Below are 20909 nucleotides of genomic sequence, written 5' to 3'. Positions count from 1 at the left end.
AGAAAGACAAAGAACCCATTTTAAAAATGGGAAAAAGATTAAAGAGACATTTCTTCAAAAATATATACAAATGGATAAAAAGCACATGAAAAAATGCTCCAAATCTCTAGGTATTACAGAAATGAAAATCTAACTACAATGAGATACCATTTTCCCTTAAGATTGGCAGCTATGAAAAAAACAGAAGACTTCAAGTGCTGGAGAGGATGTGGAGGAATGGGAACACTCATCCACTGCTCCCGGGAATGCACAAGGATCCAGCCATTCTGGAGAACAGTTTGGCGGTTTCTCAAAAAACTAGGTATAGACTTGCCATATGACCCATCAATTCCACTGCTGGGTATATACCCAGTAGGACTGAAAACAAGGACACAAACCAATATATGCATACCAGTGTTCATAGCAGCATTGTTCACTATTGCCAGAAGTTGGAATCAACCCACATGCCCATCAACAGATGAATGGATAAATAAAATGTGGTATATACATACAATGGAATACTACTCATCTTTAACAACGAATACACTACAAAAACACGTGATAATATGGATGAATCTCGAGAACCTCATGTTGAGTGAAGCAACCCAGGCATTGAAGGACAAATACTACCTGACCTCAATGATATGAAAGAAGTAAACCAAGCTGCCTCAGAGAGCTAAAGACTGGATGATAAGCTGAAAGGAAATGGGGGGAAGAGGGGTTGGTAGAGGAAAGATGTAAACTGACACTTACATGGGTGAAATCTATGATAAGCTGGAGGTACAAGGAAGGGATAAGATGGGGGGAAAGGTTTACCTTTGCGTGGGGCTGTGCAGGCTTGAAGGGGGCTAGGGATGGGAGGACTGGTAATATTGCCTAAGAAATTGAGGGGAGGGTTGGGGACATAAGAACATAGGAGATTGTCAGGTATGTGGCTGAGAGTATAATGCTGTGAAACCTGTTTAGGATGCTTAAACAGGATAATCCGACATAGGACAGGCTCCTAGGGAATGTGAGTGCTCATTTTGCCATAGGGGGTTATATCATTGGTTAGAGACCCATATAATGAGAGTGAAGGTATACCCACATCCTGGGGAGGACTGATGTTCTCAAATAGAAGGAATTGTATCTCTCGAGAGAAATGGTGGCTCCCAATGTATTAAGGGCAGTTGTGCATGTCAAGCCCTCAACACTGTTGCAAATATCTCTGAACATGGCCCTTGGAACAATGAAGATTGACCTTCACTGTGGGCCCTAAGGGGAGCGGGAGAGAGGTATTGAATAGATGGAATCAATGTAACTGTGTGGGCAATAGATGTGTTCCACAGGAGTACGTAAGGATGGATATAAGACATGTGAAATTACACCAAAAATATATAGTGGCTGATCAGGTAAAATGTAAATCATAATGTAAAACATAAGATAACTAAAAATTTAGAAAATTGTATAGTCTAAAACATAAACCACAATGTAAACCCAAACGTTACCTTGTTTGAAAGCTGTTGTCTCAATATCTGTACATCAGTTTAAATAAATATAGGATGAATATGTAAAAAGATTATTGCTGTGGAAGGAAAAAGGTTTTTAAGTTGGTGTGTGGGAGTACTGTATATTGTATATATGAATTACTGTGATCTAAAACTTTTGTGAAGATAAGCTCAATAATTAGGGTGAAAGAAAGAAAGAAGGACATAGACTCCGAGGAAAAGGCAGAAGAAGTTCCCTTGCCAATTTGCATACAGGGGAGCACTTACTGCAGTGATGGAAGGGAAAACACCAAAAACAAAGCTTTTGCTTGTTTAAATTTTTTGATACTCCAATTTATTTTTACTGTAATTTTTCCAAATTAATATGTATTCTATATCTAACCTTTAAACTCTTCACTATATTCCATTTTACTATTAATAGAACCTGGAAATATATTGGGCTTCATTTTTGAAGAAGTTTTGGATCACAGAGAGGTTCAACAATGGCAGGAGAGGAATACTGGTGTGGCATGTTATTGACAGGAGATACATGGTTGGCAGGGAGTTCCCCAGGGCATATATCCAGGGTACATAAAACTGTTTGGATCTTTTCATAGTGATTACAATTAAAAACAGCAACTGAGGGAGTGGTGAGTTCCTCGCCAGGGGAGCTCTGTCACAGTCCCTAAAGGAATAGCAACAATCCCCCAAGTGAAACGGCAAAGACCAAAAAAGGACAGTCCAACAATGAGCCCTTGATACTAATGACTATGCTTGTGAGCCTGTGCACCTAAATTAAGAACAAGGCCTAGAGCTGCAGGGTGCCTAAGAGTTCCCTCCTGAGAGCCTCCGTGTTGCTCAAATGTGGCCAGTCTCAAAGCCAAACTCAGCATGTAAATGTATTGCCTCCCCCTCAGCATGGGACATGACCCCCAGGGATGAGCCTCCCTGCTGCCGAGGGATTACTACCAAGTACCAGCTGATGATGTAACTAGAAAATGACCTTGAATAAAAGGGTCAACAAGGACCAGCAGAATATCTCAGTCTACATGTAATACCAGGAGTTAAAAAGGCTTTTTTTTTTTTTTGAACTGAACAAAAGGGGGAAATGGAAAGGGCAAATGAGTTTATATGCCTATGAGTCTCCAAAAAGAGCCTGGAGGTTATCAGACAGATTGCCCTAATGCACACCTGAGCAGAGCCCTAGAGACAGATAAAGTAGATACAACCTCAGGTATTGGTTTTTCTGAGGGCTGCAGAGACCCACGGGTTCTATGGTCATGGCAGATGGAGTTCAATGCCATGTCAGTTGGCTCTACTTTGGAGATCGTGTTTCTGTGTGATGGAGCTGGACTCAGATGTGACCTTTGTCCACAAGTCTCTCCTGTTACTTTTACCAGAACTGTAGTTGGTGGCGGGGTTTAATATATACCCAGGGGACCTGAATCTCTGGAATGACCATGTGATAGCCAGGCTCTGAGCCTCATCAGACTTGGAACTCCTACACTCTGGTTTATTGGACTTACGCCACTCAGCTAACATGGAGGTGAAGAAGTCAACCACCACACCAGGGAGCCGAGAGTGCCTACAACTGAAAGCAGGAGAATTGCATCCAGCATCTATGTGGAATCTAAGCCACCTCTTGATATAGATGTGGAGTGGACACAACCATTCTATGGTCCACAGTATGGAGGAATAAAGTGTGGTTAGAGCGGACTTACTGATATTCTGTTCATGAACTATTGTGATTAATAATCGAAGAAAATGTGGCATGGTGTGGAGAAAGTAACCATGGTGGCTGCTGGGGGCAGGGAGTGGGAGGAACAGATGTGATGTGCGGGCATTTTTGGGGTTTGGAGTTGTCCTGGGTGGTGCTGCAGGGACACTTATCGTAGATTGTATGTCCTTCCATGGCCCACTGGTTGGACTCTGGGAGAGTGTGGGCTGTGGTGTGGACCATTGACCATGAGGTGCAGCGGTGCTCAGAGATGCATTCACCAAATGCAATGAATGTCTCATGATGGAGTAGGTTGTTGTTATGGGGGGAGTAGGGGGTTGGGGTATATATGGGGACCTTATATATTTTTATTGTAGCATTAAAAAATCAAATAAAGACAGAAACATAAAAAACATAAAAAATTTTTTGAAGTAAAAAGTAAAGTTAGCCTGGAGGTCATTTTAGAGGTTATGAATATGCACGTCTCAACAGGATCTCATTCACTCCCACAGTAAATATTCCCTCAATTAGCAGGTCTCCTGAGGCCTCTGGAGACATCCACACCCTGCAGGGAGGGCAGTCATCTCAGGAGTTTGGCTCCTTGCCAGTGGGCCCTCTTTTCTCCTTTGGAATTCATGCTCCCCAGTGTGACAGAGATGGAACTCAGTTGTGATTTCCCTACACAAAGCTGTTTTGCCAATTTTATTTGAACCCACAGTTGGGACTAGAGTTGATAGGTTTATTTCCAAGATACTTAAACTTCTGGGCTTTCCATTTCCCATTTGAGCCCTAAATCTCAACAGAGTTGCAACACCTACTTTCCAGGTCTTAGGACCAAGGACAACTGACAAGGAGATGATAATGGACAACAACTATTCCAAGGAACAGGGAGAGTGTACAACTACAAGAAGATAGTCTCATCCATCTGCCCCATGGGAACTAAGCCATCTTAATTAGAGTCAGAGTTGGCATCACCATCCCAGAATCCTCATGCTTGGTGAATGAATGCTCCACCAGCATAGGCTTATTGCTATTCTACCATAAACTTATTGTGATTCTAATGATGGAATAACTTTTATCATTTATGTGTTAGCAGTGGCCACCAAAAGTTCTGAGAGGAAGGAGAAGCGAAAATAGGTATTATATGTGGGCATTTTCAGGACATTCCCTTTCACAAAACAGGCCATTATATGTCTTCTCATAGCTTACAGATTTGTCTGGAAGAGAATTTAAAATATAATATAAAGTATAATCCACAGTTAGTGGCAGTTTTCCTATAAGTGTTCATCAATTGTAACAAATGTACCGCACAAATGAGGGATGTTATTAATGTGGGCAAGTGTGGGAAGGGGAGAGAGAGGGGCATATGGGAATTGGGAAGGGGAAAGATTTTCCTGAGCCCTTTAATGTACCCAACTGCCAGGGCTTTCTCTTTCTTTCTAAAAGTTCTGAGGAGGGGCTTCCTATGGCAGATTAAAACTGTTTTCTAGGCTGGGGAATGAAGAACCAGTTTGACCTGTAGTTTTCCAATTTAAACCTTTTAACACATTAAAATAAGGGTGGTTATTAATCCTCGTAACAAATTTCATGAAGTAAGGGGAATATCCTTGAAAGCTTCTATGGAAAGATCTTTTCTAAATTATAATTAAAACAAGTTAAATGTATTGTAATATATTCCCGAACCTCGCATTCAGTATGTTCTTAAAATGATTCACAGTTTTACAATTTTATTAAGAAAATGTTATAAGCCCCTTGTAAATGAAATAAAAGAACATTCTTGGAATCCAGTATAATGGCTTCAATTTTCTTTAACTTTGGTATGCTCTCCTTGTGTTTATATAATACCAACTAAATTAATATTTATTGAATCTTTAAGAGAATGAAAGTTGTAAGTTCATGTTTAATGAAATTAAGTTAAAAGAAGGAAATATAGATCTGCCCTCCCTTCAATGAACAAAGTAAACTTCAGTGGTTACTAATTATAATATTTTTACAAGATTTGTTTTATTTATTTATTCCCCCCACTCTGTTGTTTTTGCACTCATACATTCTTCTCATGTCTTCTTTTTTCTTCAAGAGGCACTGGGTACTGATCCCTGGACCTCGGGTGTGGGAAAGACACGCTCAATCACATGAGCTGTCTCATCTCCCCTGCCTGCTGCATCTCTCACCGTCTCTCCTCCGCATCTCACTTTGTTGCATCATCTTGCTGCGCCAGCTGCCCACAGCATGGGTTGCCAGGTCTCTGTGGCGCGGGCCATCCGCTGTCCCCCATTCAGGCCATAAGCTCTCCCTGGCACAGGCTGACAGAGCTCTGTGATATGCAGGCCAGCTGGTCTTCATCAGGAGGCCCTGGAAATCAAGCGTGGGACCTCCTATATGGTAGGCGGGAGCCCAGTTGCTTGACCCATATCTGCTCCCCTGATGTACTATAGGAAAATTATTAGTAATTGTGAATTCATAAGCTTTCAAATCAATAGTGTCTTTTGTTTTAGCCTACACTTGTGAATGATTAACTTGTGCACTGTCCTTTAGAATGTTGTAATACTGTTATGCAGACAACCCCTTTACCTAGTAAGCAAAAAAACAAATGTTTAACAGGAACAAGTTATCAGAGGTGGCACTTACACCTCCCGTTTGTATCCTCTGTAAAACTAAAAGCTGAATATCTTCATGTTCCTGCTCAGAGTTCCATGTGTAGAACAGAGCTCTTTGGGGCACAGTGTCCCTCCTCAGGGGAACTGGCCATTGCCCTGGAGATGGGCATTGTTGTTCTAGGGGGAGCTGACAATTCACAAGTTGCATGATCACCCTGAAATCATAGATTTGGTCTCGTATAAATTGGGGCACATTTTGGCTTCTGATTCAAGTCTCACCAAGGCGGCGCTGCTCTGCCTGGGACTGTTTTTCCAACTGGGACTCTGATTGTCCACTAAAGGGACTTCCTGGCCTTGTAAAGGATCAGATGTTATTTTCCCCCAGTTTGGTGAGTGTTTATACATACTTTGTTTCTTTGCTATACCTCTAACTAATTATTTTCTATTGTGATTTCCCAGTTATTATCATTTGATATCACCTGAAACTCATTTAATTGAATAAAGCTGTTTTATATAGCATTTAGACTTTTTGCCTTTTTCTTAGCAAAACATTCCCTAATTGTAATTTAATAAAATTATTTCAATGAAAACTATCCAGTCTATGTGGTTATGCTTCATTATGAGTTCGTAAAAGCATCTTCTAAACTGAAGCATATAAATGGCTAGTTCCAGGAAGCCATTATTAATTAAGAATGTAAATTGATATTAATAACAAAAAGTAACTTCATTGCAAGAAATCCTGTGAGAGGCCACCTCAGTCTGCATATTAAAGAAGTAAAGGGAAGCGGATTTGGCCCAGAGGATAGGATGTCCACCTACCACATGGGAGAAATAAAGAAATCTACAACTGAAAGTAGTGGTAAAGAAAGGTAATCTTGATTGTATTGGGACCAGTAGTTTTCACAAAATAATGAAGAAAGTACTTTCTACTGTAGTGCTCAAGTATAATATCCATTAATTTACATAATCACGTCAAAAGTAATATCATTTAGTATGTTATATATTGCCTTGGAAATATTTATAAAGTATATAAAGATTAACAATACTGAAGTCTATCTCATTTACACTCTCTTGTGCATCCCACCCTGGCTGAAGTTCCCTGCATGTTGCCTCTCCATTTGAGTTCTTGGCTGAGGTGGTCACTGATCTCTTCAAAATTATCTACCGCATCTCTGGTTACGTTCCTGAGGTGGATGGAGAGGACGTTGCAGTTTCAGACTCCTGGAGCAGCTGGCGAGGGCTTGATATGGCCAGTTGTCCAATGAACACTGCCTTCAGATTGGTTCAGTTTCTTAGTGCTGAAGGCCTCTATGCACAAGGCAGATGAAACCCTGGAGCCTTACCTTCCTAGTCTCTCTCTAGGATCAACTGTGCTCCAGCATGCTGGCTATGTGAAGGACATAATAAGTAGAGCAAAAATTACTGGAGTACTGTGAGTAGAACTTAAAACACAATTGGCGTTATGACCTGCTCCTGTGGAGAGAGAACATGTATGGTATTGCAAAACTGGATCTGAGATGTATTCACTGCAGCTGAAAGAGAAACTTATGCATTGATTAGTGCACTGATTGGAATTAAGTACTGTACCTATACACCTGATGAATGTAATTTCTCTTCTACATCATATGCAGAATGGTATCGAATGTGTCAAAAATCTTGATAAGTTCATTCATTTCATAAGGAGTTAATGAATGTGGCTAAAAGAGAAAGAAATGGCTCTCTTAAGTACCACCTTTATTTTGTTTGCAATAAGCTCATCTTGTTGTTGCGTATACTATCTTTGTTAGGTTATGTCTAAGGCAGTGCCTATCTTCACACCTCTCCTGCTGTCGTAAGCATAACCACTACTGTGGGAACCTCGGTTGGCCATTTATACCCACACTCATCAGGTTCACCACAGTCTGCCCCTAGGGTTGACCAGGAGCATAAAGAAGTCAAGGAAGATTGCTGTTTCCATCAACTTTGGAGGAAGTGGCCTCTGAAGGCCCCTGGCCTTTCCCACGCTTGGGTTCCAGGACATCGTGACTGGCCCCCTTTTTGGGTCTGTTTACCACCATCTTCTTTATTCTTTTAGTCGGACCATTTACCTTCAAAAGTCTAATTAAGGTTATTTCTTTCATAATCAATGCTCTACTAGTCATGTGGGGATTTCATCCAGTTCCCGCCAGGGTGCTGGACCCATCTTCCCTGAAACACAGAATTGCCAAGTAGGTTCATTCCCTGTCAGGCAGGGACTACCACCCTAACCAGCAGGAATTAACTGCAGAAGAATGACCTTTGCCCCTCAGCAGCCCTTAAGAATAATGGCATGAACACTCTTTAAGGGGGAGTTGAGGCTGTTTAGCATAGGGAAATGAGAAGATGAGCCACAACATGGCCAGTAGACACCGTGGCCATGAATCCCCACCGAGTCCTTGACCTTGAGGTTCCAGTTGAGACTCTTTCCTGGGTTGAGGAGAGGTGCTGGATATCCGGATCAGACTCAACATTGGCTCCCACCATTGGTAGGGTAGCCAATAACAGCTTCGGCCCCTCTTATTAGCATTGCTAATGGGAGGAATACTTAATAATTTTAAAAGTGTCACACAAGCCAGTACTCATTTACTCTGCCTATAAAAGCTCACACCAAATTTTTGTGATTATTTCCATCCATCTCTCCATTTCTCTGCAAGCTCTGTCCTTTCCCCCATTTCTTAATAAATTCTTTTTCCTGGCCTAACTAAAAAAGAAAGGAAAAAAAAAAGAAAAAAGAGAGATGCTACAAGCAGGTGGTATAGATGCTGCTGTGAACATGATTCAGTGACTTCCACAACTGACAGTTCCCTCACTGAGCAGCAGAATGTCCCCAGGTTTCAGGGAAGCCTGCATGTGCATTTCTGAAATCTTAGAATGTTACCCCATTGGTAGGAGAGCAACATTTTCATGGTTTCAATCCACACGGTTATTAATACTGCATATATTTTCAAGGTGCTTAGTAAGAGAATCACAGTAAAATGCGGCTTGCAGAATTTTTATGTTCATAAAAATCTAAGATCAGTACACAAAATGAAATCATTTCTTTCTTGCTAGAGGTTATTTGTAAAATAAAGTGTTGACATATAGTATGTGTAAAAGTTACTGATGAGTCCTTGGACCATGTGATGTGCACAATTCATAAAATGTGGTATATGCAAAATGTGATATATCCATACAATGGAATACTACTCAGCTGTAAGAAGGAACAGAGAACTAACACGTGAGATAAGATAGGTGAATCTTGTGTACCTTATTTTGAGAGGACCAAGCCAGGCATTGAATGATAAGTACTACATGACTTCTCTGATATGAATTAAGCAAATCAAGCTGTCTCAGAGAGTTAAGAGATGGGAGGTTAGGCTTATAGGAAATTGTGGGAGCTAGGACAGTTGTCAATTGACATCTACATGGGCGAAATCTATGATAGAATGGAAGTAAGTAGTTGTGCACAGAAGGGATAAGACGGGGACATAGACATACTATTGGGTGGGGCTTTGAATGCTAGAGGTCAACTAGGTTTGGGAGGATAGGACAGATGGTCTGTGAAGTTGGGGGAGTTTTTTGGGGGAGAGGGTGAACATGGGAGATTGTCAGGTGTATGGTTGAAAGTATAATGTTGAGAAAAATCTTTAGAAAATAGAATAAGGAAGTGTTATTTGTTTAAGGAGTCTGGTGGTGGCACCTGGCACAGGGTGCACGTGGGAGAGGCTGCTAGGGAGTGTGTGAGTGCTCATCTCGTCCTAGAGTGTTATATCATTGCGTGGAGACCAATGCAATGAGCAGGAAGGTGCTGTACTGCCGTCCTGGGGAGGCCTGATATTCTCAAACAGAGGGTAGGGTGTCTCTTGAGAGCATTGGTGTCTCCCAATTGGGGAGGACAGTCTAGTGTCTCAGTCCTTCAGCATTGTTGCAAGAATGTGGAATCTGGTTCTTCAAGCAGTGAAGCTTGGTTGTCCCTGGGGGTCCTGAGGAGAGGTGGAGAGAAGAGGTGAATAGACGGAAGAGGGGTAACTGGGGTAGGGGAAGTGGTCCACAAGGTCATGCAATGATCGACAAAGGGCATGTTAAATTTTACCAAAAATTTGTGAAAGTGTGTAGTCTAAAATGTAAATCATAATGTAAAAAATAATGAAGCTAAAGATTTTAAACTGTGTGCAGTAAAATATAAGCTATAATGTAAACCATAATGAAACCATGGTTAGTAGGTATGTTTCAATATCTGTACATCAGCTGTGGCAAATATAGCATCCACATATAAAAAGTCATTGCTGGGGAAGGGGGAGAAGGGTTTGATATTGGGTATATAGGAGTGCCCTGTATTGTATATGTGATTTTACTTTGATATAAAACTTCTTTGAGAACAAAATTAAAAATTAAAGAGGATGTGGACACTGAGGAGTGGACGTGGTTGCCTTGCCACTACATACATTTCAACACGTATTACTGTGATGAAAGGCAAAAAGTAAAAAACAACTTTAATATTTTTCATTTTTAATACCCCAATTTATTTTTTATTTTTACTTTTTCTAAAGTAGTGTTATTCTATATTTAATCTTAAAACCTATCAGTACTATTTTATTTTCCTACTAATTGAATTTGGCAATATGTTAGTCTTCTTTTTTGAAGAAGTTTTGGATCACAGAGGGGTTCAGCTATGACAAGGGAGGAGCACCCATGTGGAGTGTCATTGATGGTGGACACATGGTTCGGAGGGAGTTTTCCAGGGCATATGTATAGGGTATATAAAAATGTTTGGATATTTGTTGGATATTGTCATAGTAGGTTGAGTTACACATGAAAACTGAGGGAGTGCTGAGTTCCTTGTCAACGGAACTCTGTCACATTCCCCAATGGAACAGCAACAATCCCCCAAGGGCAGGGGTAAAGAGCAGTGGTGAAGGATGGTCCAGTGATAGGCCCTTGATACTGATGAGTTTGGTTTTGAGCGTGTGTGCTTGAAATTTGAACTAGGTGTAGAGCTGCCGGGTGCCTAAGAGTTACCTCCTAAGAGCTTCTATGTGGCTCAAATGTGGAAACTCTCTAAGCTAGGCTCAGTATGTAAATACATAACCTCCCCCCCAGCATGGGACATGACTCCCGGGGTTGAGCCTCCCTGGTGCCTAGGTATTACTACCAATCACCAGCTGTTGATGCAACCAGAAAAAAACTGTGAATACAAGGTGGAAATGGTAAAGACAAATGAGTTTATAAGGCTAAGAGGCTTCAAAATGAGTTATGTGGTCATCAGAGGGTCTCATGCCCATGTCTGCAGGATTCCTGAGACAGCCAAAGTAGATACAAGCCCAGATAGTGGTACTCCTGAGGCCTACTGAGACCCACAGTCATTGCAGGGGGCCCTGGAGTTGAGTGCCATGCCACTGGGACCTACTATGCAATTTGTGCTCCTGAGTGTGATGGAGTTGGATTGAGATGTGACCTTTCTATGTCTGCCTCTTCTGTCACTTTTAGTGTACTTACGGTTTGCATTCAGGTTTGTGTATACTCAGGAGACGTGAATCTCTGGACTGTCCATGTGCCAGCTGGAACCTTAGTCTCAGTAGAGTGGCAACACCTACTCTCCTGTTCATTGGACTTACCCTGGTCTTACCCTATTACCCATGTCAGCTAACAGGGAGGTGAAATGTTCAACCACCACATCCGTTCCCTCAATGAGCAGCATGTAAATGCATTACCTTCCCCCCAGCATGGGACCTGACTCCCGAGGATGATCCTCCCTGGCGCCAAGGTATTCCTACCAGTCACCACCTATTGATGTAAGCAGAAAATAATCCTTGAATACAAGGGAGAAATGGTAAAGACAGGTGAGTTTATAAGGCTAAGAGACTTCAAAATGAGTTATGAGGTTTTCAGAGGGGTCGTGCTCATCCTATGTCTGCAGGATTCCTGAGACAGCCAAAGTAGATACAACCCCAGGTGGTGGTATTCCTGAGGACTCCTGAGACCCACAGTCATTGCAGGTGGCCCTGGAGTTCAATGCCTTGGCAGTGGGACCTACTTTGGAATTTGTGCTCCTGAGTGTGATTGAGTTGGACTGAGATGGCACCTTTCTATGCATGCCTCTTCTGTCACTTTTAGTGAATTTATGGTTTACATTCGGGTTTATATATATTCAGAAGACTTGAATCTCTGGACTCTCCATGTACTAGCTGGACCCTGAGCCTCAGTAGAGTGGTAACACCTACTCTCCAGTTCATTGGATTTACCCTGGTCTTATTCTGGTACCCATGTCAGCTAACAGGAAGATGAAATGTTCATCCACCACATCAGCTAACCGAGAGTTTCTACAACTGCATGCAGGAGAATTCCATCCATCAACCATGTGGGATGTACGCCCCTTCTCTATTTAGAGGTAGAGTGTACATTTCCGTCCCAGGCTCCAGAAGATGAAAGAATATAATGTGCTTTGGAGTGGAGTTGCTGGCATTCTACTATAGAACTATTGTGACTCTAGCAATGGAAGAAATTGTATCATTGATGTGGAGTTGTTGGCCACGGAAGATGCTGAGGGCTCTGAGAGGGAAAAAGAGGTATGATAGTGGGCCTTTTTGGGACTTGGAGTTGTCCAGAATGATATTGCAGAGTCCGATGGAGGACATCATATATCCTTCCTTAACCCCCTGAATGGACTGGGGGAGAGTGTGCACTACAATGTAATCCACAGTCGATGTGGTATATCAGTGCTCCAGGATGTATTCACCAAATGCAGTGAATGTGCTTCACTGATGAAAGCAGATGTTGATATGGGACATGTGGGTTGGTGATTGAAGATTGGGGTAAACGGGAACCTCATGTTTTTTGACGTATTTTGTGCGATCTACTTATCTTTTTTAAAAAGGCAATAAAAAATTAAGAAATTTAAATCAATCAAATGCCTCACATGAATGATAAAAATCAATGAAATCACAGTACTTAAATACAATAAAAAACTAAAATTTAATAATCATAAGAACAAAATACTCATAAATATCCATAAGCCCAAATTCAGAAATAAAATGCATTTGAAGACATGTAATTGAAAACACCTTTCAAGGTAATTGATACTGCAAACATGCAGATGTAAAGATAATGTCCAGTCTTTTACCTTGGGACTTGAAAGTTGGTGGCTAGCATATATAGATGCAAACCAAAGTTGCAGAGTGCAGAAGAATATTCGATGAAAATTTGTAAAGACATGACATTTTTGAAAGCATCTTTGGGGTTGATTGAAGTCTAGTGAGGATCCTGATGTTCCTAAAGAGAAGCCTCATTTTGAAGGAGGCATAGCTGTCTTTTGAGAGGCAAGTTGGCTGTGAAATTCCTTCCTGAGAGCTCATACCATCAGGTTAATTTTGAAAAACCGGCAAAAAAAAAAAAATCAATGAGAAAAAGCCCTTCATTTTACAGACAACGAAAGGAAACATACACATGTCATCTGTTTTTATTTAGACATTGATTTTAATTTTGAAAATGGATAATGAAACAACCTTATGTGGGTTAATATGTAAAGAAAATTCTAACATTTTCTGTGAACACTAACCTAGAGTCCCAAGCTCTTAACAATATACTAAAGGTGAGAACCTGTTAAAAGTAATGGCACGCTAAATTCTTGTTTGAATAAATTGAAAAGATGCATGTAAAAAAATGAAAATTAAGATCATATCTAGATTTATTGTAGTTGTTCCCTTTGAAAATGTTAAGTAAGGGGCCATAATCAGATGGAAAAACAAAATAGAGAATGGAGGTAAGGAGTGTGAAGATCCATACTTAAGAGTGGATGAAATTTGGAAGCAGGAAATAGGGAAGCAAGCTCCTGTAGATTTTAGTATCCAACTGCCTGATGGGACCTAAACGCCCACTGAACTAGAAACAGAGTGTGCATCAGCATCCCCAAATCTTCAGTATTGTGGAATGAAAAGTGGACTAAGGTAGACTTATTATTTTACTGGACTTATTATTATTCCAGCAATGGAATTACTTTTATCATTGGTATAAATGCCATGGCCACTGGAGGTTCTGTGGGTGGGGAGAGGTAAGAACAGGAGTAATACGAGTGCATTTTTGGAACACTGGAGGTGTCCTGCATGATACTGCAATGATAGATAAAGCCAATGATCTATTTTGTCACAACATATAAAATTATGTTGGGCAACTTTATAATGTAAACTATGGTCATAGTAGCAATGCTTCAGTATGTGTTCATCAGGTGCAACAAATGTACCACACTAATGGAAGGTATTGTTCACATGGGAAAGTGTGTGAGGGGGTGGGGCATATGGGAATCTCTTCTATTTTTTATATAACATTTATGTAATCTAAAGCTTTTTTAAAAATTGAAAAATAGAAAGAATCACGCTTCCATAGTTTTAGCATTGCAGTGAAATAACAGCGAGAGAGAGAGGTTTGTGAGGTTGAGAAAGCTATCCTGAATCATACTAAGGTCCAGAATTTCAAGAAAAAAGTTCGTATATAATGACAACTAGAAAACATATTCAAGCCTATTCCCGTGGAAAAGTAATATAGGTGAAGAGTAATGAGTAATATCACTGCAAATAAATGAAAGCTCTTGATCTTGATACATTTTGTATACTGGAATATACTTTTTCAAAAGTAATGTAAATAAAACTAGATATAAAAGGTTATAATAAACCAGATAAGAAACCTTAAAATTCTGCATGATCTTGCAGTAATGGATTAAGGCCATGTTAAATTTTATCAGATTTTATAAAAATATATAGTCCAAAATGTAAACCATAAGGTGAATCATTGATGGTGGTTAGTTAACTATGTTTAGATATTTGTGTATCAGTTGACCAAGTGTACTTTCCACACATAAAATCCTATCGTTGTGGGAAAGAGGAAAAGGGGAAGAATGTTGGTTATATGGGAATCCCCTATATTCTGTATGTGACTCTACTATGATCTAAAATTTCTTTGAAGAATAAATGAAAAAAAATATATGACACTGGGTGCATAAATTGAAGAAAATGTCACTGTACATACAGAATAATTGTCTTACCGTGATGAAAGGCAAAATGCAAAAAAACGTTACTTTTTCTTCAAATGTTTTTTCATTATTTTTCAATATCCCAATTTTTAAAAATATTTTTACTTTAAAATTTTTCTCTTTTATACTTATGTATAAAACGACTTCACTTTCTTAATGATTTTGTTGTAGGAATAATATAGGCCCTTTTTTCCTGAGTATCAGACTTCTTTCTAACAGCTAGAAACTAGAAACAGTCCTAATATAAGCAGGTGAGTAGATGAATGCACTGGGGGGGGTATATGCATTTATTACGATACTAGAAATACTACTCAGTAGTAGAGTCATGATTACTTCGGATTCACAATATGGATGGATTACCAAATTGCACCGAGTGAAGAAGGTGAAGAAATAAAGCACGTACATTATGATTCAATTTTTATAAATTCTGGAAGATGCATCGTAATACAGTGTTACATAAAGATTTGTCCTAGCTGGGCACGTTTTGGGAGTTGGAAGAAGTAGGATGGAGGAATTAGAAACGGAGAAGAGAACACTTGTAGGGTTGTTGGATTTGCTCACATTCTTGATTGTGGTGTTGGCTGCGTGAGTGTATGCATATCAAAGTACATAAAGAATTTTATAATTTAAATGTATGTCATTTTTGAGATGTCAGATATCCCTCAAGAATCTATTTTTAAAAAGTAGATATATTGGTAAGGAAGGTGATATGGAGACATAAACGAGGATCCATGATGTGACAGAGACGCCTGAAGAAAAATTCCTGAACCCTGGTCCTCTGCCTGTTACTCAGGTAAACACTAGAATGCATTCACAACACAATTGATTCCTACTACAGAATGGCATCTGTCCAGGGTGTAAACGTCAGTAAGTTTGTGAAACTGTGTCTTGTTCACGTAGGAATTCCAGTCTAGTGATGTAGATTTGGGCTCACATTTACCAAATATGTGTTCATAGGCATGTCACTTAATTGTCTTTTATTCTTTTTGTAGTTTTACGTCTTTTGTAGTTTTACGTCCACGAAGTGGAGATATATTGATACTTATTTCCATGTTTCATGTTCTTTTGTTAAAATGAAATGATTGGTATCAGTTTTAGTTTAGCACAATCATATAATGTGAAATCCCATTTTCCTGAATGCTACCTCTTCTAAGGCCACCAGGACACTCATATCTGCTCTAGGCACTGTCCGGTATCCAACACTAGACCTTGCTTTATGGTGCGAGGAAATGACAACTGGGTCCCTAACCCAGCTGATTGAAACCAGCTCAGTCCTGAACCTACAACTCTGGGAGAGGAGAGCCCCAGCCCTGGGATTCTGAGGTCTTCACATTCATTGAGTAGAACTGAAAAGCAGCAATTTATCATGGGGTTTTAGCTTAGCTAGGTTCATAATATGGAAGTTTAATAGAATTTTTTTTTGTAGAAAAATAAATATATTGGCTTTGTGAGTGAATGTGAGTGAGAGGAAGATTGACATTGTGGGAACATTTTCTCAAGGTGTTGAATGTTGGGTGCAGATGGTGGAGTCTGGGGGAGAGTTGGGTAATGAGTGGGGAGTCTCTGAGACTCTCCTGTATCCTTTGAGTTCACCCTCAGTAACTAGTAGATGGGCTGTTTCCAGCAGACCCCCTGCTGGGGTGTCTGCTGATTGATTGGGGTTCAGGATTGATGGAATGAAGAAGCACTACACAGACTATGAAGGGCAAGTCCATCATGTCCAAGAAAAATGCCTAGAACCTACCATGTCCTCCAGTGGATAGTCTGAAAGCCAAGAGTATGTTGGTGTATTACTGCGTGAGATAAAATGAAGAGAGGTAGTGTGAGCCCAGATTCAACTCTCCCCTGCAGAGGGGCTTTCAGGGGTTGCTCATGGCCCCACAATGCCAGAGTTGTGCAAAGGCAGGAGAGGTTGATTTTGTCATCTGGAATATTCCCTAAGGGTCTGTGTTTCTCCTGTACCCTGGACAGCTCTTCTTTGAAGTAATGAGTAGCTCTGTGGACACCTGTAGGGTCCAGCAGCTGAGAGCAGAGTGTGTAGCTTTGCTGACCAAGGACTGCGTTTTAACCAGAGGAGCCTGCCAAGGGCTGCAAAACTTGGCTAGCGATAGTAGCCATACTGACTCACAGCTATAGCTCAGCCATCCCAGGCCAAGATGCCTGCCAAGGACAGTTCTACCTGTCATCTACATCCATCAGCCTGTATGCTCAAAACCAATGAAGATATGCTGTGTGGACACATATTAGGGAGAAGAATATAGGACATCAGACCTACAGCTGTACAGGAACAGCAGGACTGACTGTAAGGTTGTCTCAGTAACACCAAGCCCATAGTTCAAGGCCAGGGTTTGTGCTTGTGGAAGTCAAGAAGATGCACCTCAGGGATAATGTCAAAGAGAAGGTGAGGGGAAGGTCAAGATCACTGAATCAAAGTGCAGGTGCAGGGCAGGTGCAAGGGACCTCAAGATTTTCGAGTCCAGGAATGTGAACTATGGTGAGGTGGAGACCAAGGACCCAAGGTTAAGTGCAGGGGACCTCAACATTACTGAGTGCCAGGGCAGGACCTGCTGCAGGTGGAGGGAACGTTTGGAACCATGGAGTCCAGCTTCTCTAGTCAAGCAGGTGAAAGGGGGACCCAGCCACATGGATTCCAGGGGCCAGGATTTTATCAGTGCCAGGGGAGTTTAGGAAGACTGAGTCCAAGGCAAGATTCAGGAGAAACTGAGGTCCATGGAACCAAGGGCTCAGAAACAAAGTAGTCGGAAACCAGAAGCATTCATGCCAGGGATGAAATTTTGAAAATCCAGTCGGGAGATGTCATCAAATCACAACTTACAGATTTTTAGGCATACTTGTGCAGCATCTGAATTTTTCTGGAAATTTAGGAATTATGAAGAAATATATGGTCCTGTCCTTTAGTCAAATCATCCAATTAGAAATGGGATAAAAGACACAAAACCATAATCACACTTACATATATACCAATGTACTGCCACATAAACACGTAAGAATGTAGACATTAGGATCCATAAATGATATATGTTCATTGCCATAAACCACTAACACAATCACATGCTAACCCACACTCAGCCATTCGAGCCACCCCAGGCTAACACGTATACTAAGATTCATGTACACTACTACACCCAAGTTAATCCACACTCTTTCCCACTTAGACACACACAGACACAAAGACATCATTTCCCAGAGTAAAACATAGCTACCCACATGCTAATGCAAACACATGAACCCATGAAAATGTGCATAGCATAACCTGTGTTACGTACATATTGATATAGAATATCAAACACATTATCACATATACTTAGGTTAGCACCTGCAAACATACCCGCACATATTAGAAAGGTAGACGCTATTGGTAAGTTGTTTTCTCTCTAAGGAGAAGAAATAATCAGGCTAATTCAAGAAGGTCCTACTTAAGCTCTCTCTGCCCTGGTTCATCAGATGGGCATCAGTGATTCATGGATCCTTCACTCCACCTAGTGGCCATCCCCATTGTGCCAGCTGTGGGGGGGCATTGGTGCCTGGAATCCCACTACATTTCTCTCACAGTGATTCTTAAACAGTGATACACTGCTCTTTCCAAGACAGTCCTGGAGCTCAGCTGAAACAGGAGCTGGTTCTTTGGCGTATCTCTGGCATTGATATTCTGCTCTGGTAGAAAGGTTTGGAGTAGGCAGTAGAAGTGAATGCAGTGCCACTCTTCCACCGTGATGGTATTCTCAGGACTGAAGGATCCAGACTTAGTTGGAACACTGGGCTGTGATGAAGAACCTACCAAAATATGAGATGACAAAAGGGTCTTCGAGGGTTTCACCTGATGTGGGCCTGACACCCCCTGCTGTACCTGACATAGGACACATGAGGACACGGTTAACCACAGTAAGTGAGATGAAACCTCACCATCCATCCCCACCAATCCCTAAGACACTTGTGAACTCCAAGATTTCCAAGTCCATGAGGTGATCTCCCTGAGGACACACCCAGTTCACAGAGAAGAGAGTCATAAACTTTCCAATTCTGAATCTGTCCTTACCCTGGAAGCAGGGGTCCTCGTGTGCATGTGGGAGAGCCCTTCTTCTAAGCTATGGGGAAGCTCAGTAGGGACATTGTTCCCCATGGGCTGACAAGGATATGTACCCACAGTGGGCATATACCAGACTAACAGAGGCCTTCTGCTTCAGAAGGTGCCCTTCCTGTAAGTTCTTAATTATATACTTCCAGATTACAAACATAAAGAACAGCAGTACACTCATTTTGAGAGGCCCAGATGGATCACATGTGTGCCTATGAAAAATGATTTAAACATCAAAGACAAACACACATAGAATAACACATATTTACTGTACACTAGAAAATAAAATGACCACTGAGAAGGTAACACCTGAGGATTGGTCCACCAGGGCAATGTATTAGGCTGAATATGTAGCACCAAATATATCTAGGTTCTTAAACAAGACACTTGCGAATGATGGCTGATATGCATGAGGGTCTTTGCAGGTATGATTCAAGATTTTGAGATGAGAATTCCTGGAGTTTTCAGTGGGCCCTATACACATTGACAGGTGTCCTTGAGGACGAGAGGGATATTAGGTAGCAGGACAATAACAAGACAATATAACTACTGAAGTAGACTGATCACATCAGTTTTCAACATGGCCAAGAGGCCATGAGTGAGCGAGTTCAAGAAACCCTACTCTAGAATCTGAAACTAGATTCTCTCCTAGGGTCTGTAGAGGAGATGCATTCCTATAAATACCATGATTTGGCACAATGAATCCTATTTCAGACTTAAATACGAGAATTCTAAGGATGGTAATACATGTTGCTTTGATTCCCAAATTTATCCTCTTCGAAACAGCCATAGGAATCTCATGCCTCCAAGGAGGTGTATGTCCATCAGGACAACCCTAGTAACAGATCTGTGGCCCATGGATATGTCTGTGTTCAGGTATTTCTGTCAAGGAAAGGACTGAAGGAGCGGGTGCTGATCAGGACTGTGCTTGAACCGAGCCCGCCTGTGAGCCCCTGGCTGGGAGACCAGTTACTAATGATTTCCCTGTCAGAGCCTTAGGGCTTTGGAGATTGGAAATGAGCTAGAAACAGAAAAACTGTCTTGGTTTTAATAATGGCTAGCTTCCCTTCTAGTTCATTTATTTAAAATTCACATACAAAAGTTGTGAGGAGGATTGGCTGCCCTTATTGGGGAATGGTGAAAACAAGACTGAGATGCATTGTTTGTAGCAGAGCACACTGACTGCAGAGCTCTGGAGAAAAGGTGGGTTTCCCTTGCAAACAGATGTGTAAAACACAAGATGGAATTTGAGGGGTACTAGTAGATTCATCCCCATGTTGATTATTGATGACCATGCTTTCCAGCACATGATATTTTCCAGATACATGAAAATTCTATTTTTAACACATTGGGAAGAGCCAAAATATTCTGAAATACAGTTGGCCAGTTAACAACACCACCAGTTATTTCCGAGTATTCTCATTTTTCACACTCTCACTAATCCATATTTTGTTAATACGAAAAAAAAATAAAGACTTATAGCTGTATTAGTCAGCCAACGGGGTGCTGATGCAAAGTGCCAGAACTCTGTTGGCTTTAAAATGTATTCATTTGGGTAAAAGTTTACAGTTACAAGGCCCTAAGAGACCTACTCATTGTTTTCTCAGGAGAGTCAGTTGCCCGGAGTGGAAGCCGTAGGGAGGAGACCTCTGCCTGGGCTCCCAGGGCTTCCTGCCTCAGTCTCTGTCATAGGGCTGGTTCCTTCCAGGCCTGCTCAGCTGCTCTGTTGTCTTCAGCTGCAAAGTGACAGGTGAGTGACTCTTCTCTCCCCATGGCCACAGGATGAAACAAAACAGAGCTCTCTCCTCTTCTGTGTATCTTCTTAAGTAAAGACTTTTGTATCAGTCCACCAAGGGGACAGCTCTCAGTATAACCTACCTGTCTGCCTCTCCCATTTCCCCTAGAATACTTTCTTCCATTTGTATGTTACATTTATTAGAATTGATGAATATTGGCGCACTGCTACTTCTATGCTCTATAGTTTTCATTTTAGTTTACACTTTTCCGCATACAATTTTATAGATATTGGCAGAAT

The 20909-nt window shown here is 41.1% G+C and overlaps 1 long non-coding RNA gene across 2 annotated transcripts in view; it reads left to right on the top strand.

Moving 5' to 3' along the window:
• Positions 1-20589, top strand: part of LOC131277415 (uncharacterized) — a 78587-nt gene extending 57998 nt beyond the window's left edge. For both annotated transcript variants that reach the window (XR_011648149.1, XR_011648148.1), the window contains exon 4: positions 20482-20589. This is a non-coding gene — a long non-coding RNA (uncharacterized lncRNA). The remainder of the gene's footprint in view (positions 1-20481) is intronic.
• Positions 20590-20909: the final 320 nt, after the last annotated feature.

The sequence above is a fragment of the Dasypus novemcinctus genome (genome assembly GCF_030445035.2).
Source record: "Dasypus novemcinctus isolate mDasNov1 chromosome 12 unlocalized genomic scaffold, mDasNov1.1.hap2 SUPER_12_unloc_4, whole genome shotgun sequence".
Taxonomy (NCBI): Eukaryota; Metazoa; Chordata; class Mammalia; order Cingulata; family Dasypodidae; genus Dasypus; species Dasypus novemcinctus.
Note: the sequence above shows the minus strand (reverse complement) of the source record. Positions and strands in the feature narration are given on the sequence as shown.